Source organism: Stomoxys calcitrans, chromosome 4 (genome assembly GCF_963082655.1).
Source record: "Stomoxys calcitrans chromosome 4, idStoCalc2.1, whole genome shotgun sequence".
Taxonomy (NCBI): Eukaryota; Metazoa; Arthropoda; class Insecta; order Diptera; family Muscidae; genus Stomoxys; species Stomoxys calcitrans.
Genome location: NC_081555.1, coordinates 28856218 through 28872587, shown reverse-complemented (window position 1 = coordinate 28872587; position 16370 = coordinate 28856218). Strand labels below are relative to the sequence as shown.

General features: G+C 36.4%; 1 protein-coding gene across 6 annotated transcripts in view; it reads right to left on the bottom strand.

Annotated features, from left to right (window-relative positions):
* Window positions 1-16370, bottom strand: part of LOC106087570 (ELAV-like protein 3) — a 189171-nt gene that overhangs the window by 31838 nt on the left and 140963 nt on the right. The window contains exon 1 of one of the 6 annotated variants that reach the window (XM_059366318.1): window positions 13025-14081. The exons of the other annotated variants lie outside the window; for them this stretch is intronic. The gene's annotated coding sequence lies outside the window, so the exon portion shown is untranslated. Of the gene's footprint in view, window positions 1-13024; window positions 14082-16370 lie in introns of those variants that run through there. 6 annotated transcript variants of the gene reach the window in all.

Genomic DNA, 16370 nt, shown 5'->3' with positions numbered 1-16370 from the left:
CGCAAATGCGATCCACCGCCTGAGATCTCTGGTAGACTCCCAGTCCTCTTCTCTCTGTGCCACTGGCAAAAATGTCTTGCACTCGACCAGCTATATGATCCGAAACTTACCGAAGCCAAGTATAAGAAAGTGTACAACACATTTCACTGTTATTTAGGCCGTTGAAAGGAAAATTGGCCAACGAAATCGGTGAATTAATACATATGGGGGCTATTTATACCTATTGATTTATTGGAGAGGTTATTGGAATGTACTAGTGTAAATTCGAAAAAAAACTGAAGCCTCTAAAAGCTTAAGAAGGTCTTTCAATTAAAATTCCTACAAAGGTTATTCATTATCCTACCATTTCTTTTTTTATTGCAAATCTGACTTTCGAGTTGATTGACTTTAGATTTGAATAATTCGTCAAGGCCAAATTTGGTTTTTAGCAAATTTTCCTCACATTTAGCTCACCTTCATTTGAATTTTTCCAGCGTCAATTTTGCTTTCTAGACCATTTTCTTGCCACTGTGTTATAATTTTTTCTTTCCACCATTACAAAGCATACACAAAAAGGACATAGAGAAACAAAAAACCAACTGAAACCAAAATGAACTCAAAACGCCGCATATTCAACCACATGTAATTGACACTTTTGATGTGAGTACACGACTAAGTGCGAATATGTCTCAAAACATATTCTTTTTTTGTTTCTGTTGCTTTTTGCTGCCTTTTCGAAATGCAAAAAAAAAAGCAAATTTGACCTCATTTTTTATGATTTTCTTTCCATGATGGATCCATCATTCGACAAGGGATGAAAGCCCGGCCGGCATTCAGTGGCTCAGTCGGCAGTCTGGTGTTTTGTTTTCGAGACAATGAGGTGTTTGCACATGCAACATGCTATGTAATGGCAAAGGCAAGAAAAAACAAAGTGAAATATATATTTTTTTTCTAAAATAAAAAAATATACTGGAAAAATGTGGAATTTTAAGTGTTCTGCTGACTGCACTGCCTGGCCCTTTTGCCTGCTTCCTGAGCTAATTACTTAAGCACGTGACATATATGTTTGTTCTTTTCCTTTTTTTTTGCAGAAGTTTATTGTGTATCGAAGAAACCCCAGGCTCAGTCAGTCACATACCCATAAATGGGTAAAATATGTTAATGGCTTAGCAAAGGGGTTCGAGTTTCGAGAGCACCCTGCCAAGTCATTAACACGCCAACGTGAGTGCTTATTATGGCGCTCTTGGCATAGGCAAAATGCCGGAAAACTTCAGAATTTTTTTTTTGGTTTTGGGCCGAGTAAAAAATTGGGTGTGCCTTTTTTGGTGATGGATGTTTGTTTTGTTATTACTAGAGTGGATTGGGTATAAAATTGGAAAAATGAGAAATTTTGCGTTATCGAATTTTTGAGCTTATTTTTTAATTATTTATTTTATTTATTCCAGTAAAAATTTAAATTATTCAGTATAAGTGCTGAACCTTCAGAACTTCGACAAGTCTAAAGGACTTGCATTTTTCGAGTTCAACAAGGTCAAGTTCAAGGTTCTAAAGTAACAGCAACAACCGAGTACTTGTCTAACTAACGAAATAGTAGCTTGTTGCGTTTTAGTGAGATTTTGCCAGAAGCAGACTGGACTTAAACAAGAAAAAAGATATTCCTTCTCGATCTATATAGAGCCAAGGAATGATCCTAACCCAACGATTGCAAATGCAAATTTTGCCCATGAACATTCCACTAAGGAACAGGGGAAAACTTCTCACATATCAATGAGTGTAGTCCGATTCAAGTTTAAGCTCAATGATAAGGAGCCTCCTTTTTATAGCCGATTCCGATTCATCAAGATTAGACAATAGGGACAAAGAGCATGGAAGCTTCCAACCATTTAAGTCGGCTAGATCTCAAGGCAGACTAACTGACATCCCATCTAACCGTTATATGCCTAGCAGAGCGCAAGAGTGCTGTTTATACCCCAGCCCTGGAAGACAAGCCTTACGTCCTGTCTACTCAAAACCATGGAGCATATACTGGATACCATAATGAGTAGGATTTCCAGCGAATTGCTTAGATAAAAGCAGCATGTCTATATCAAAGGAAGGTTGGTGGAGATGGCCCTGCTCGAGATTGTGTATAAAATAGAAAAATCCTTCGGTATGCTTTGAAATCGAAAATCTTTTAACAATGCGAGACCATTAACGATTGGACCGGATCCTTAGTTCCTGGATCAACCACATGCTATGGTGTATAAATTGTGGGTCCCATGACAGAAGTATAAGGGATAAAGTGGCTCAGGGTACGCCACAGGAGGGCACTTTATCGCTACTCCAATGGCTAACCACCATAAATAATCTAATACGGATTCTGACTGAGAAAGATTTTCAACCCGTATGTTACGCAGACGATGTAGTAATACTTCTACAGTCCGAATCAGCAATGCTGAGGGGCCGGAAGGGTCTTGGAAATGACATATGACTGAGCCAGATCTAGAGGTATGAACGTAAAAGCGGAAAATAATGGCATCTGGCTGTTTACGATAAATACGAAGATGGGCCAATTTAAGGCCCCAAGTTCTTTCAACAGAATTTTTGCGTTGTCCGAAAAGTGTAACAATTTGGGAGTGATCTTGGATAGGAAGTTAATCTGGAAGTGTCACAGCCAGGAGCACACTGAGAAGGCTCCCAGATGTTGAATCTGAGGAAAGTCTAGTGGCTCCACAGGTGCGTTGTTGGATGAATACTTACTAACGCCTCAAAAGTTTAAGGGACAACGACGATGGAGAAAATTAACTCCAGAGACAATGTTAGCGCAATAGCAACCTAGGATCACCCCTACTAGGCCACAGCTATCAGCTTTAAGACTTAAGCCAGTGTGGAAAAGGGTAAGTGGATAGAATTTGGGATCAGATCATACCATCGCAAGAATTGGAATTCATGCAAATTATATCGGAAAGTCGAGTACGAGAAATTGCTGGCAGACTTGATTGATGGAACTCTGGTATTGCCATCCCGGCAGTTCATGCTACACGTATGAATCACAGCTAGAGGACAGAGTAGTCCTGGCTGTCCATAATGAGGACCCATGGATTGAGATCGGGCGATATATATATATATATATATATATATATATATATATATATATATATATATATATATATATATATATATATATATATATATATATATATATATATATATATATATATATATACATATATATATATATATATATTTAATATTCGAAAAATGGTAAAAAAATTGAGGTGAGTTTGAAATTGCTGTAACATCCTTAGTTTTGCGAATTTTAAAATTCTGAGGACACCGTTGGTTGGACGAAGCAATACTCTTTCCTATTTTCTTGAAAACTTTACAGTATTGCTTATAAATCGCATAATTAATATTGAAACCATTAAGGAAAGACAAAAGTCGGGAGGTGCCGACTTTAAAATACCATACACCTACCCTATCAATACAAAGTCGGAGCTACATCTAATTCTGAACCAATCTTGACGGACCTCGGCGGATGTTTTCAGATAGGATATTTAAATACCTGTATCAAAATTCGAGCAAAGCAAATATGTTTAAAATGTAATAACTACAGTTGACAAATGACAACAATTTACCCAAAATCTGAAGAACATATATATGGGAGCTTTTCACCAAACTTAATACATAGATGTTGTGGAAGTCGTCGAGGAAAGCGTTGTACAAAATTTTGGGAAGACTGTTCAATAAATGCGCTTGCAGGTGTCTAGGTGTGATATTCGGATGATTTATATATATGAGAGCTACATCTTAATCTGAACCGATATCTATGAAATTCACCAGTAATTTCGATAGTCATTATAAAATCCTTCCTACCACATTTCAAGAGAATCGATGGACAAATGGCCATTTTTTTTGCATTATTACTGCAAAACGGATGAACATATATATGGGAGCTATGTCCAAATCTGAACCGATATCTATGAAATTCACCAGTTCGATAGTCATTAGAAAATCCTTCCTACCAAATTTCAAGAGAATTGGTGGACAAATCACAATTTTATTACATTATTACTGGAAATCGGACGAACATATATATGGGAGCTATATCCAAATCTGAACCGACTTTTTTCAATTTCAATAGGCTTCGTCTCTAGGCCGAAAAACATGCCCGTACCAAATTTGAAGACGATGGGATGAAAATTGCGACGGATAGACAGACAGACGGACATAGTTAAATCGCATCTTTTGGGTGTTACAAATAAATGCACTAAGTTATAATACCCTGTACCACAGTAGTGGTGTAGGGCATAAAAAATTAAACGGCGGCCCTGTAAAAATTCCACCCCAAAGAGGGAGGATATATCGCACTGCGACATATCGTTTTGACTGGACAATAAAATGAGGTCCCTAATTATTGAGCTTAAATTTGAATCGAACAGCATTGAGTGATATGTGAGAAGTTTACCACCTGTGCCTGTATGGCATGTTTATAGGATAATTTGCATATTTGTCCACCAGCCCACAACACCATACAGCATTAAAGATTTGACAACTGCAGCATACTTTCAGTTCACAATCTGCGGTTTAAACATTCAACGATTGCCTTCAGCTCTCTTTCAGGGCTTTTTTTCGCCCTTTCTAAAGTTGTGGAGTTAAATTTCCTATCTTACTAAATACCCAGGCTTTTTGCGCTTTCAGTAAATGCAACCTTGTTTCCAACCAAAGAACGATTTAAAAAAAAAGCAAAGCTTCTCACAAAAAATGGTAGAACACCCTTTTGAAATTTTATTTTTGCTCAAAAATTTGACGATATTTGATTTTAACAGAAATTTGTGCTATGGTTTTAATTTCATAAAAATATCCACAATATTAGTTTGTTCCAGGATTTTTTTTTTTAATTATTATTCTTATAATTTTTTTTTTCAAAATTAATATTTCAAAATATTTTATTGAAACTTGAACTTGAAGAATATTTTTTTCATTAAAATTGCACATTCAATTTGTTAATTGTCTAAATGATGAAAAAAGAATCTAACTTTTCAGTAACAGCCATATTTTTATATCTTTAATTTCTGTAAGCAGCTTTAATTTTTTGTTTGTTTGCAAATTCCCTTTTTTGTAGCTAGAAAAAAATCATCCCCACAATTAAAACATCCCCTTTCACAGAAAATTTCTTTCTCTAGCGGAATAAAAAACTTTTCTCTTGAATTTAGCTATTTACGCTTCAAATGCATGCGCTCAAAATAGAACTAAATGCTCCAAAATACAATCAATACAGGCAGACAGACGATATGATAGACTTGCAGGTTCCTTTCATGTACTCGCTCTCTTTGTATATTTTCCCAATTCGGATGTTTGGGGGAAATCGCCGCGTGAGAGACAAACTGGAACTGAGAAGGCAGCAGCCGGCAAAGGGAGTGCTGCAAGATGGCATTTAATGTAATACACACATAAAATCATAGACTTCCTGTATTTGCCAACTATTACATGATGTACTTGACGAAGAAGAACTGCGACCATCACCAGCATCATGGCATCCTCTTTTACTCCTTTTCACTATGATTTCATTAAGAGAATCTCTCATCTACTGATTGCCAGCTAGACAAAAAGCATCAGCGATTTTGGGGAGGACATGGAAAATTTTCTGTATCTATTCACAAACAGTTTCCCTATTATTCCGCTGCTGCTGCTGCTGCTGTGAAATGAGTAGAGTGGCATGGAAAACAAGTGCCAAAGAGTCAAGCATTAGACCAAAGAATGCTGGCAAAACAACCCCACTACAGACAACCACTATTTGGTTGTTGTTGTTGTGACAACAGCCAGCAGTTATAACAAGCAGCAGCCCACAGGACTCTGAAGGGATAACACATTTGCAGAGTATCCATAGACATACACATATACAAATAGTTAGGGAATTGCATTGATGCTGAGTCAATTCGAAACAATAGAAAATGTTTTCAATAAATTCTTGATTATTTTTCCATATAATTGGTGTTTAGCTGACATATTTTTGATTACACAACATTCTGTGAAATCTTGTTGAATTTCGAGGAAATCATGTATTGATGAAATACTAAAAAATAGACTTACAGTTATTTATTAATATAGTTAATATATAATCAAGTGTATAAAGGCATGTTTTGTGGATCTATATATGGTTATGGGCGGGTTAGAACCATACTTTGCTTGAATGATGGAAGCCATATTAGAAGTTTTTGTGATAAATATCAGCTATATCGTTAAAGGTTAATGGAATCTATGGGTTCAAGAAGTCTACCCGAAAAATGATTAGTATGAGAGCGAGAGAAAGTAGTTCATCTTCCCTTTCAAAGTTATTCAGTAAGTTCTTTTTATAATAACTTTAATTAAAAATGTGGTAGTTATTTTGAGACTTATATTTTCTTAAGTGTTTCCCCCAATAAAGTCTCTTAACTATTTATGAATTCCTTCATATATCCATACATAACATTGATTTTTCCTAATAAACAAACAAAAATAGAATGTAATTCATGTACGTGTTACCCGAAATGTAATCATCATATGTTTGATTCAATCGTTACGTGTTTTTTCTTTAATGATATCCTGCTGACATTTGTCCTCAAACTGAATATTCCCTACATTGTTGTTGCCTTTGTCTTCGCCGTCAAACGATTGATTATATTGAGATTGTTAACGCATGATAAGCATAACAAATTATGATAATTCTCCAAATGTTACAATATTGGAAGAACAGAACGGTAGTATGTTGAAGGAAATAAATAAAATAGGCAATAAGTGTTGCCTATAGTAAAGGTGCTATTGGCAGCAAGGACAAACAAATCACTGAAGGCCATCGATGAAAATAGTATGGTAAAATTAGATCTACGTTTGACATTTCTCGAATTAATGCCTATATGTACATACAAATTAATGATAATGTTTGATTATAATGAAGATTGTTATTCATTGTTATTGGGAATTACTTCCGGTTTCCATAGAGTCTATTGAAAAGCGACGAAGGTTATGGATGTTATCAATTGCCTATTGCCTACGTTCATGCAAAAATTACGTATGCATAAGTTTCCTTGGTAGATTTAAAACAAGTGACAGCATGCTAAGCTTGGCCGGGCTGAATTTTATATACCCTCCACCATAGATCGTCTTTGTCGAGTTTTTTGCGCAGTATCTCTTTTTAGGCAAACTAAAAACAATTAATAAGAACTGTTATGCTATTGGAGCTATCTTAAGTTATAGTCCGCTTCGGACCATTAAAGAATTGAATGCAGAACATGATAGAAGTCATTGTGTAACATTTCAGTCCATTCGGATAAGAATTGCGCCTTGTAGGGGCTCAAGAAATAAAAACGGGAGATCGGTTTATTTGGGAGCTGTCAGTTAAATCAGCAAACGAAATCTGCTGGAAAAGGCACAAAAATTTGCTGAAATGCAATTTTTTGTGGTTGCCTGTTACTTGTTTTTATTACTTTGCATTATTTTTGTTGGAAGATGTGATTTTAATTTGAGGAAAATTACTGTAAACAAGCTACCTGTTCCATCCATTGGTATACGTTTCGAAATGTGGCTGAGCTCACTCGCATTTTTTGTTATTGCTCTACTAATGTGTACACTCATAGAAATTTGTTGGTAAAAACAACAAAAATGTTTGCTGAAACAGCAGAAAGTCTGCTAAAAATAGGACAGCAGCAATTTGAAACTTGTTAGTAAAAACAACAAAAATGTTTGCTGAAACAGCAGAAAGTCTGCTAAAAATGGGACAGCAGTAATTTGTTGCTAAAACAGCAGACATTTTCTGCTGTTTTTAAATACAAATTAGTTAAGGAAAGCTAAAAATTGTCGTAAATATTGAAAATTTTTTATATTCCATTTCGTTTTCAACTTTACTATCATATAACTTAAAATTTTGTACAATATGCTAATTTTTTATTGATCTTATTCTTTTAAACAGAAATTTTACGCCTAAAATTTAATTTTTTTTATTATTTTTATATAGCAAATGCCGCCATTGTTGTTTAGAAGTCCAAAAATTTTTAATGAATTTATTCAAAAGTTTAAAGTTTCTAATTTAATATCAGCAGACTGTGTTTGCTGATATCGGCAGAATAATTTTTCTGGATGTACATGACTGGCATGGCCTTTTGTATCTAAATTTAAAGAAAAAAGATTGTGGGAAGTGTGCATTCAGTGGTGATTTTGGACATCCACTGAGGCACTCATTTACATTTGTATTTTATGTTTTCTCCTAATATTCCCTTCATAATTCGGCAGCAGTCATTTTCAGCAAACAACAAACTTTTCAGCAATAAGCCTGCTGAACTGAAGTTGCAGAACTACTGCTGTACAATAGAAGCAAAATTAACTGGTCTCGGAGATTTTCGACTTTATTTATTGAATGTTTGCGGAGACAGGCTTCATACAAATTTTTTTTCACCAAACAATATTTATAGCCTTCTCCACAGCCAATTTACTGACTTTCTTACTTTATTATTTTGAAACCATCTTTGCTCGAAATGCGTTTTCTACTGAACAAATTCGGGTAATTTTTATTATATTTTTGGACAGTTTTATCCGCTAAATTTAAAGTTTTCGTTTTCTGAAAATTGAAAATTTGAAATGCCGATCACAAATGAAGGTTTGAGGGGCTTGCCAAAAGGGCCTTCAAATTTTACGCATAATCTCGTTAACACCTCAAATATAACCATCAACAAACGGCAGATTTTTTAATACTTTGCCAAATCTTTCCCACAGTGTGTTTGTTTATTTTTGCACTTAGATCAAATTTAACCTAATTTTGCCCAGTTTCTCTATAACGAAGTATTTCGTCGGTCCCCAACTGCTACGTTATAGAGAAGTTCGATTGTACATGGGAGCTGTATTTAAATCTAAACCGATTTCATGCCGGGAGTTGTAAGGGAATCATTTCGTGCAAATCGGTTAACAAATAATTCAATTCTACAATACAAGTCTAAATCGAACGAATATAAAGGGTGATTTTTTAGCTATTATCTTTTTGACAACACTGGTTTAAAAAGCTCACGCACGTTTCGTTTCACTGTCAAACATCTAACCATGAATCGTATTACAAACGAACAACGCCTGCATATTGTTGAATTTTATAATCAAACTTCGGGCTCTGTTAACAAAGTTTATCGCGCGCTTCTTCCATTGAGCGACGAAGCTATCTTTTGGCTCAATAGGTACGCAAATAAGCAGAATTGTCGATTTTAGATTGAAGATCAGCCAGAAGCATTGCAAGAGATACCAATGCACCCGGAAAAAGTCACAGTTTGGTGCGGTTTATAGGCTGGTGGCATCATTGGACCGTACTTCTTCAAAGATGATGCGAATCGTAACGTAACTGTGAGCTAACGTTATCACTACTCTATCGTTACACTATTGTGAGATTATATCCTAATTTGCGGTTTATGGGCTTTAGTGCAGTGGCATCATTGAACCGTACTTCTCAAAGATGATGCGAATCGTAACGTAACTGTGAATGGTGAGCCCTATCGTGAGATGATATCCACCTTCGCGGTTCATGTGCTTTGGTGCGGTTTGTGGGCTGGTGGTATCATTTGATAGTACTTCTTCAAATATGATTCGAATTGTAATGTAACTGTGAATGGTGAGCGCTATCGTGAGATGATGTCCACCTTATTTGCCCAATATGCAAGTTTCAACAAAACGGTGCCACATGCCACACAGCACTCGTAACAATTGACTTACTGAGAGCCGAATTCGGTGAACATTTAATTTCATGTTCGGGACCGGTCAATTGGCCGCCAAGTTTGTGCGATTTCACGCCTTAAAACTTTTTTTGTGGGGCTATGTTAAAGCTGATGTCTATACGGACAATTCCGCTATGTTAAAGCTGATGTCTATACAGACAAGACGCATTAGAAGACAACATTAAGCATTTATTCGTGAGATACCGGCCGAAATGTTGGAAAGATTATGCCAAAATTGGACTAAGCGGATGGACCATTTGAGGCGCTGTCACGGTCAACATTTACATGAAATAATCTTCAAATATTAAATTATATGGACAGTACTATCGGTTAAAATAAAGATTTCTTGCTTTTTTTGAATCGTCCAACAAACAACGTTAATCTTGCAATATTAGTCCGAATCGGACTAACATATGTATATATGGGAGTTATATCCTAATAGTCTAGCCCAAAAATGATACCTCTGCTAAATTTGAAGACGATTAAATAAAAATTGCGTCTTGTACATTGTACACAACTTTTTATGGACAGAAAGACGGACATTGCTAAATCGAATCAGAAAATGATTCTGAGTCGATCAGTATACTTGTCAATGGGTATATTTCTCTTCCTTTTGGGCCTTACAAACTAATGCACTAAGTTGTAATACTTTGCACCACAGTAGTGATGTAGATATTATTTTTATATTGGATGATATAAGGGGGAGGATATGGGACGGGGAAGTGTTGGATGACCACAGCTTTTCTGATCATCGTTATATTAGTTTTAGTCTTGGCGTGGCGCCAGAAGAGTTTGTCACTGGTTTCTGGGTCACAAATTACTGGGTCTGAGTCGTAAACCATTTGGGATAAAAAGTTTCGACTCCTTTAAGCCGCCAGGCCCTGATGATGTATAACCGGTTGAATTACAAGCTGTGTTCGACAGACTGGCTCCTTGGCTTAGGGAGATATACTCTGCTTGTCGTATATACGTGTGGACACAAAAGTCATTTTCATTCCAAAACAAGAAAACCCACCACACGAAGGCTAAAGATTTCCATCCTACTTGTCTGTCATCCTTTATGCTGAAGACACTAGAGAAGGTGATAGAAACATAACTTAGGGCAAAGATTCCTGGAGATAGCCTGTGTCGACAACAGCATACATATAGTATAACAAGTCCACTGAAACAGCCTTTCAACACCTAATCGCCTGCATTAGAATCTTCAATTCAGGCGATTAGGTGTTGCAAGGCGCCGCCACGGAATATACAATGGAATGATTTCTTGTCTTTGAAGATGCTCTCAGTAATGTAAAATCGTCAACAGACATTAAGAAGCTGAAGTTTCTAGGCATCAATACTATCGTAAGAAAGTTTATTAATAGCTTACTTACTAAAATATGCATTATGGCAGGCTTGGGATCTGTAGATCTAAAAAAGTTGGATCAGCAGAGGGAAACCTAAAGGAGGTCTACTGTCTCCTCTACTTTGTAATAAAGCCATTAACAGTATGTAATTGTCTCTGGAAAAACGGTGTAAGGCGGTCGTGTATGCTGATGTCGTGGTTATTGTGGTTAGGCAAAAATTTCCCAGCACACTTAGAGAAATACTTCAGGAAGCTCTACGTGCGACAATGAAGTGGGCTACGGAAAGAAGTCTGGGCTTAAATTCATCTAAGACAGAACTAGTTCTCTTCAATACCTGCAAGAGAGTCATTGGCAAAAGTTGGGGTATTAAATCGTGTGTCATGAACTGAGTTTAAACAGCAGCTGTCGGACTTTAATGCCATATAGTGTTGTAGTCTGATTTACGGCTCTTCAAAAGTCCACTAACTGTTCAATACTCAGGATCCAAAGGATATCTTGTTTGTCGCCCTGAGGATGACACCATCCAATGAACTGAATTTAATGCTACACCTAATGCCTCCGTACATTGTGCCGAGACAAATTGCTGCGACCACTGCTAAGAGGCTAAGGAAGCTTGCTCTTTGATCATGTGACGGCTACGAACACTGTGTTATCCTTGATACAATATTCGATGTTCCAGGCAGTGTGGATTTTACCCTGCCTCCTGATAGAACCGATTTGAACTACGATTTCCATGGTGAAAAAGTCAACCGCTTTGCTTTCGCTGGCTAGAACAGACGTCTCTGTCATGATGTTCGACATGAGAGGTTACTGTCTGATCGGAAAACATGCTCACAGACTGAAGGTTGCAAGTAACGACTTTTGCCGAAGCTGCGAGGACGTCAAAGAAGAAAAGACTATAAAACATCTGGGAGGCCACCCTAGCGCAGAGGTTAGCATGTCCGCTTATGACGCTGAATGCCTGGGTTCAAATCCTGGCAAGAACATCAGACAAATGTTACAGCGGTGGCAATATTTGTGGGTACTATGCCATGTAAAACTTCTCTCCAAAGAGGTGTCGCACTGCGGCACGCCGTTCGGACTCGGCTTTAAAAAGAAGGCCCCTTATCATTGAGCTTAAACTTGAATCGGACTGCACTCATTGATATGTGAGAAGTTTGCCCCTGTTCCTTAGTGGAATATTCATGGGCAAAATTTGCAATTTGCATAAAACATCTGATCAGAGTGTGTCCCGCACTTGAGTTCCACTTTAGGTTCTCTTTTTTTCAGAACTTGTCTGATTTAGCTGATATGAAAATTCGAAAGTTGTTGGGCTTTTTGAAGCATTCTGTTAGGAACTAGAAATCATCTTCCTTCTCCTGTTCCTGTGGTATCCCAATGGACAAAAACTTCTAAGTGAGTCTGATGGCAGACTGCCACTTAAACCTAATCTAGCCCACCGGTCTGCTGATTAAAGTTCTTGGGCCCATAAGATTGAGGATTCCATGTGAACAGCAAATGGAATGTAAGTAACACAATCCTTAAGGCCAATGAAGCGCATGGGTAAGCATATTCGCCTTGACGCTAAACAACTGCTGGTTCAAATCCTGCTAGAACATCACAAACACATTCAAGAGCTCAAGTTGATGAGTTTTTGCCCACGGATGTTGATCTTGGACCGCTGTGTGCCATTTCGAAATGGATTAAAATAGTAAGCCACCTATTTTTTTTAGCTTAGTCTTATATTGTGTAGCATTTATAGATGTATGAAAAGTTTGCCCTGCTTAAAAGTTTATAGGAAGAATATAAAAAGCTAATTTGTTTGGGAAAAATTATTGTGTCCGAATGAAAAATAATTGTCTTTTTTTAAGCCAAATGCATAATTTATGTTAGTCGCAATTTTTTTCTCTTTATTTTTCATGCGATTGCTGAATAAGCCATACTTTAATATTTTTTTTTTTTTTGTATTTAAATTGAAAATTTTTTAATCCGATGGGATTACACTTTACTTACATTTCTGTCTGTTAGCTCCGTATATGTGGTAGTGTAGACATAGACCATAAAGTTTTTCCGGAAAATAATTTATATGTGGTAATAATAATAATCTCAAATTTACAACTCAGTGACACAGAAGAAAAATTAGCGGAAATTTTTATTTAAACCGTGGTAAATTTTCCTTTTCTTTAGTTTTTTTTTGTAACAAAAATTTGACTAGAAAAACGACGTTGAACACAATTTATGCACACACAGACGATGAAACGTTACTAACGATAATAATGACGAAGAATATTTAGAAAAAAATTTGGTTTATTAACAAAGTTCAAAATTTAGGTTTTAATTTGTTGTTTTTGTTTTTGAATTCTAATAATTTGGCCTTTATTCTTAACAATTATCTTGAATAAATTGTTACGAATTTGATTTTTTGTTATTTAGATTAGAAAATAATATTGCAAAATGCCCGTTTGAAATCTTTTTTCCTCCTTTCCTTTTGGGGGGGTGGTGTTATTGGCTGTTATAGTGTTGTTGTTGTTGATAAACCACGGCAACAAAGTCTATAGTGTTTTTATTTTTTCTTGGATATTACAAAGGAGTCCCAAGTTAAACTCGGATTGTCCTGTAGCTGTTTGTTTTCTTTGCTATGCTTTCCTTCTTTTCTTTTCTAGTTCCTTTTTATTTTTGGAAGCCGGTGTTGGTTTGTTTTTGTTTCAAAAAAACAATTTTTTTGTAACGAAACGAAAGTCGAAATTGTGAACCGAGTTTTGAATGGACTACTGGACTTGTAACTGAGAACCTTGGTAAATTGGATGTTGTTGTTTTTTTCTTATGATTTTTCCTGTTGGTGTTTGGCTAGGTTTTCTTTTTGGTTGTTGTTGTTTTTTTTTGTTTGTTTTTGCAATTGTTTTAACACAAAATTATTGCATTAATAGAGTGCAGAGGAGTCCGAAAACAATAAACTAAAGATATTTAAAACTGAATGTTCTCGAAAAATGAACGAACGAAAGCAACAAACGAACACGTACGACTGAGGACGACGATCCTTATGGTTTGTCGATTGATAACAATATGCGCCCTGCTGGTCATTATCCTGGCATGTAAACCCTCAATCTTAAAGCTAACAATTCAAATTGGAAGGCACTGGAATATATTTGAATGAAAAGAGAATAGCAGAGCTCTTGCTAAGAGAGCGTACTCAAAGTCACCCCTAGCTGTTAGAGTATAGCCTAACTTGTCTAGCCTTTGTAAGGGCGGAATAAAGGATACCGGCTTTCACACCCTTTTTGTGAAACAGCAACAGAGCAGTTTCATATAAAACAGAGTTAAGAGAAAAGTTTAAGAGCATACGGCAAAAGGATAACAAAGTAAAAAATACTCTAAATAAAAGCAAGGAAAAAATGATAAAAAATATAAAAACTAACAAAAAGTATAGTTTTCACAATTTTAATAAAATGTTGGGAAAAATTAAAAAAAAATTAATTTTGATTTGTTTATGTTTTTACAACTGTTTCCCGTTTTTTTTCCTAATTTGACATTATTTTTCCTTTGTCTTTTATTTCTCTTCCTGGCAATTTAAATTTTGGGTAATTTTTTCCTCTCTCTCACTCTCTCTCACCTGTGTCGTTTAGTGTCTGTTGTCATGTTAACGCGTGCCTGGTGTTGTTGTCGTCGTCGTAATCATCATCATCGCTTTCCTCCGCTATGGCAACGTCGTTAACATCACCATGTCTGCCGGCAGCCAAAGGACTGAAATATTCCTTCACAACAGCAACAACAACATCTACCGTTTTTTTCAAACCAAGCAAATGCATTGTTTTTGCGTGCTTTAATTTTGTGTGTGTGTGTGTTTTTTTTTAAATTTTGAAAACCCCTTTCCACGCACGCACTCACGCAACACAGCACATTGCACACCCAACACATACGGCCATTCATCTTGCACTGCTGCACACACACACACCCATCTCTGTTCTAGCGTAACTGTGGTTATTTGGCCAGGCTTCTTAACCACCATCCATCCCCCTACTTTCATCTTTTTAGTATAAAAGTCAAACAGGACAATGTTGTTGTTGCTGTTATTTTTGCCTTAGCTGGACTTTTAGAGAAGTGGGACTTTATTTTCCTCTTTCCGTTTCTTGCATATGCTAGAAGGGGATAACGCAATGCAATTTAACAGCAAAAAAATTAAATACAATGATGCAAAGCACAGGAGGATACTATGACGATGATGCTGTGTGCTAGGGCATGTAGGTATGGGTGTGTATGCCTGTGTGCATATGCTATGCAGGAAAAATGCTGAAAATAGCAAAATGCCCACAGTGAGGGAGGGGATTTTGAACGATTAAGCACTCTACAGGCACAGTGGCAGATTTTTAATAGACATTTAAAACTATTTTCACTTTTGGGAGCAAAACTTTAGCCACGAGTAACTTAAGTAAAAAATAAACCATTGTTCTTTTGACTGCAAGTGTCGGGTTTTTGGAAGTTAGTTGTTCTCTACGAGAAAGGAAATCTGTCCAAGAATACCCTGAAAGACCGAGGAGATTCGCAACGATGGGAAACAGGTCGCAGTGGGAAAAATTGAAAAAAAATATAAAAATCAATAAGGAAAGGCAAAAGTCGGGCGGTGCCAACTTTTTAATACACAAAAGGGGGGCTACATCTAATTCTAAACCAATTTTGATGGACCTCGGCGGATGTATCCAGCAATTATGTTCAAAATGGAATAACTACGATTGACAAATGACAACAAATTACCCAAAATCTGACGGACAAATACATGGGAGCTATATATATTGTGGAATATATTGTCGAGCAAAGCGTTGCACAATTTTGGGAAGATTGTTCAATAAATGCGCTTGCAGTGGGTCTAGGAGTGAAAATCGGGCGATATATATATATATGTATGAGAGCTACATCTAAATTTGAACCGATTTCTATGAAATTCACCAGTACTATCGAGAGTTATAAGAAAATCCTTCCTGCCAAATTTCGAGAGAATCGGTCAAATTGCACGAACATATATATGGGAGCTATATCCAAATCAGAACCGATTTCTATGAAATTCGCTAGTTATATCGAGAGTCATAAGAAAATCCTACCTGCCAAATTTCGAAAGAATCGGGTAACAAATGACCATTTTATTGCATTATCACTGCAAATCGGACGAACATATATATGGAAGCTATATCCAAATCTGAACCGATTTTTTCTAATTTCAATACGCTTCGTCTCTAGGTCGAAAAACATGCCTGAACCAAATTTGAAGACGATCGGATGAAAATTGAGACCTGTAGTTTGTACACAAATTAACATGGACAGACAGACGGACAGACAGACAGACGGATATAGCAAAATCGAATCGAAA